The sequence below is a fragment of the Microtus ochrogaster genome, chromosome 2, assembly GCF_000317375.1.
Source record: "Microtus ochrogaster isolate Prairie Vole_2 chromosome 2, MicOch1.0, whole genome shotgun sequence".
Lineage (NCBI taxonomy): Eukaryota > Metazoa > Chordata > Mammalia > Rodentia > Cricetidae > Microtus > Microtus ochrogaster.
In genome coordinates this window covers 36,189,496-36,193,498 of record NC_022010.1, presented here as the reverse complement: position 1 = coordinate 36,193,498, position 4,003 = coordinate 36,189,496, and the positions used below count along the sequence as shown (strand labels likewise).

The window sequence follows — 4,003 nt, the reverse complement described above, 5'->3', positions numbered from 1 at the left end:
CCACAGGAACACACACACACACAGAGGTGTTTCATAAACCCAAGTGGCGATTCCGCATCCTATCAAGTAGACAATAAAGATCAAGCATTACACATGCTGTTCTCTCTATTCTACTCTATGAAAGCCATGAGAGAGCTGGAGAGTGCTAGGCCACATATGACATTTCATCCTTAACTATCATTCCAACCACTAACCAATTACAGGAAGGCAGGAGGAAGAAGCCACCCAGAATAGGCAGATCAGCCAGACATAATCCTGATCTCTATGTCTTGACAGTACTTTTCTTCCTTGGATCTTAGGTTGCAGCCCCTCAAATACATGAGAATGGAATGCTGCCCTAGCGAGCATCAGCGGGAAATCTACAGGAGGTCAAAGCCACAAACTCTACAGGGCCACTTTGAAGAACTCTTCTCTTCGCAAAGAAATAACCACTTTGTGACCTGAAATCACCAGCCAAATAAGGTCAATTTCAGACTGGAAAATAACTTGCTCAGGTTCTACTGGAGAGGTGGCAGGGTGTGATGAGAAGGGGCCTGAAAGAAACTGAAGGAGAACTCACAAGCATGAACTATATTTCCTGGGCAGAAATTCACTAACTCTGCGATCCCTGGAAACCTCTTATTCCTGCAAGTCTCACTTTAATTTTTTTTCCAATGAACTGAGATAAGCTAAGAGAAGGGGCTATTTAATGAGCAGTTCTCGACTGCAAGTTGAGACCATTGAACTTCATCTTCACATGAAACCATAGCAGAAGCATTTTTTAGACATTTAAGAACTGGATAAAACAGAAGCTCTGAAAGTTGAATTTTCCCAGCATAACTTATATATCAGATCCAGAATTTAAAATCAAATAGTTTTTGCCACACCATGGGCCCTCCCGCTAGTAATATGGTGGCTATGAGTATCTCCAAGTGTCATCACAAGCAATGAGGAAAATAATACGTGTGGAACACACCTGGAAATTTTAAAGTTGCACAGCGAGAGAGAGAGAGAGAGAGAGAGAGAGAGAGAGAGAGAGAGAGAGAGAGAGAGAGTGTTTGGGTGTAACAACAATGAATAATATAATAATATATATCAGGAAAGATAAAACTCAATATACTTTCTTCAAAAACCTGGAACCAAAAGGGATTTGCTTTCAAAGTCTTGAAAACCCATCCCCTTGTTTAACCTTCTTTTGAATAGTCCCCTCTTCCCTACAAGTCTCTGGCTTCTCAGACACACATTCAGACCTATCCTGGTCAAGTCATCATAATGCAAGCAGAAGGGAGAGCCTACAAAGAGATGTGACCCTGTCCTGTGGCAACGTCTGGTGTGGGAAGTACCAACACCAAACACTCAGCTTCTCTCAAGAAGGATCCCACTCCTTCCCTGGAGTTCATCAATATTGCATGCAATTGCTGTGGACTGTGGAAGAAGGCAGCCCCTTATAAATGCTAGCCACTCATTTCAGGGACTTGCAGCATGGCCAGTAGATGGTAGTAAATAATTGTATGGATCAAAATAAAATCAATTATCATGCAAGTAGTGTAGGTGTGTCTACGGGAGCTGCTTAATTTTAAAAGACAAGTAAGACAGGAAGGCTTGTGTGAGCATATGTATGTGTTTGTGTTAAATAAAGCAAATCGGTATCCCGAAGAGACTGGACTTCAGGGTCATTGAAGAACATATAAAAATTCTGTTGCTTTCTGATATTAGCTCAAGAATATTAAGTTGTGAGATGGACTTAAGAACAGGAATCGAAGGCTTGGCATCATCTAGGACATTGCTACCACTTCAAGCTTCCGCATCTTGTCTTTTATTTTTTTAATTCCTTTTGAAATAGAAGACCCTCTTTGCCAACCTGAGATGCCTCCTATCAAGGCATTTCACAGGTTGGAGGCTTGATCTGAAAACGAGGAGGACATTCGCATTGCTCAAATGCCAATTTTACAGACAAGTCTACCTGGAGGTAAAATTTAGAAAGCACTGGAGAGAACTATTCAGGCCCTCGGGTAAGGTCACCTGCCCACAAATGAGTTCCATTCACCTGGTGTAAAGAGAGGTCAGATTCCTGAGAGCTGTCCTCTGACCTTCCAACGTGTGCATACACACACACACGCATACACACACATATGCACACACATGTACACACACGAGTGCACACACATGCATGCACATGAATGAACACACAAATAAATAAATTGACAAAAATTTTTTAAAAATGTTCAAACTCTAAAAGGGGAAAATACCATCTATTTAAGAGTTTTTTTTAAAAAGGTCACTCCAAAGTAGTAGGAAAACACATTTCTCAAATACATTGAGCCCTCGAGACCCTACAATATTTACCAAAGTTGCCAGGCCGGATACCACCCTGAACATGTCACACTGTTCAAGTCCATCCTCCCAGCTACGCCGAGAAATCCCAGAGAGTACTCTAGTGTCCATTTTACCTCTTGACATAGACTCAGAAGGGTGGGCTAATCCGCCCAAGTTCACACAGCCAACACAGGCACAGACAGAAAATGGCCCTTTTCAGGCCATTGCTAGCCAGGAATCTGCCCTGCAAAGCGTTTTAAGGTTTCCCCGTGGGCCCTGATTCATAATCCCACAACCAGTGTGTTGAGGGAAGGAAGGCGATGGGGTGAACTAAAGGAAGCAGCAGAAGTTTGCTTTCATGATTATGGTTTTCTCTTGAACTCGGCTTCCTTATTCCCAACCAGGACTTAGAGGTAGAAGGCACCTCCAGGCTGTCATGAGGTCAGCTGTTCCTAAAAGGACAGCATCCTGTGTCCCCCAGGGAGAATCTTTCCTGCTGCCTCCAAGGCTGGGAGAGTGGTGACCAGCACCTGGCTCTGTCCTAACTCATCAGGGCTGTGGTAGAGACCAGCCTTGCTCGGGAAGAAAAAAAAAAGGCAGGTCAGGAAAGGCACTAGCAAGGCTGCTGGCAGCCTCTCCCCAGGCTGTCACTGCTGGGGCTGCAAGCGACGTGATGGAGTGTGGGTGTTCTGGGACACAGCCTCCTGCTCGCCTCACGCTTACAGCGCGCTCCGGAGAACCCCAGGCACTTGGAAGCTGGTGTAGCGATCTCTCACAGGGGCTGAGAACCCACACACGGCCACGGGCAGCTGTCCCACGACTGCGATACCAAAGCAAAGGCAGGGTTTTGGGTTGTTGAGTTCAAATCCCGACCACCGCACTAACTAGTAGTGTTAGCGCGTTTAGCCTGGCTTCTGCCTGGCCCTGTGTCTCAGTTTTCCCGTCTGTGAAACAGAAGGGTTGTAGGAGCTTATCTATAAAAATCCTACTACCTCGAGTTACTGTGGCTGGCCATTCTAACCCAGTGCTCCCTGCAACGAGAGACTCACCTTCCTGGGCTCCGCGACAGCGACGGGATGAGTGCAGGGTGACCGGCCACTGTCTCTTTCCGAAGCCGGGTCCAAGCTGAGACCAGGAGATCCAGATCCTGACAGCCGTCCCCCGACTAGCCTCTTACTTTCCGCCGCACTTTCTTTTTCCCCTCCGGGGCTCCTCCCCCGCCACCGCGCGATTGGCCCCGGGATCCGGCCACAGGCTCCACCCGCCTTGTTGGCTCGCGCTCCGCCCGCGAGCCGAGCTTCCCAAGGGTGGGGTGGGGGCGGCACGCGGGCCAGTCCCGCCCGCTGCGAGGAGGAGTCGCACGGGGCCCGCCTGCGGGCGGATGCCGGGCTGCATTGGGTGCCCCCGCGTGGGCCAGCGGTGCCGGGGCGGAGCGCGCGAGGAAAGGCTAGCCCTGCAGCTGGCCGGGCGCGCAGCCAAACGCTCAGGGCAGGTACGGCGCCCCCCTGCACACCTAGGCGCACCGGCTTGCTTCTTGCAAAATCTCGGTCCTGCAGCCCAGAGCGACACTACCACAAATCTCCTTCCGTCTGTGCGTTCACCTGTCACACACTACTGGCCGCGATTCAATTCAGGCTGCACCCTGGAGAGCCCACCATGTGCCGCCGAGCTCGTAGAGCAACAGGAACCAGAAGCAGCAGAGCGGTGT

General features: G+C 48.9%; 1 protein-coding gene across 5 annotated transcripts in view; it reads right to left on the bottom strand.

Annotated features, from left to right (window-relative positions):
* Il1rap (interleukin 1 receptor accessory protein) overlaps positions 1 to 3,737 on the bottom strand; it is a 148,935-nt gene extending 145,198 nt beyond the window's left edge. For 3 of the 5 annotated variants that reach the window (XR_003378064.1, XR_003378065.1, XM_013351694.2), the window contains exon 1: positions 3,345 to 3,737. The gene's annotated coding sequence lies outside the window, so the exon portion shown is untranslated. The remainder of the gene's footprint in view (positions 1 to 3,344) is intronic. The other 2 variants (XM_013351696.2, XM_013351700.2) reach the window with 2 other exon arrangements.
* Positions 3,738 to 4,003: the final 266 nt, after the last annotated feature.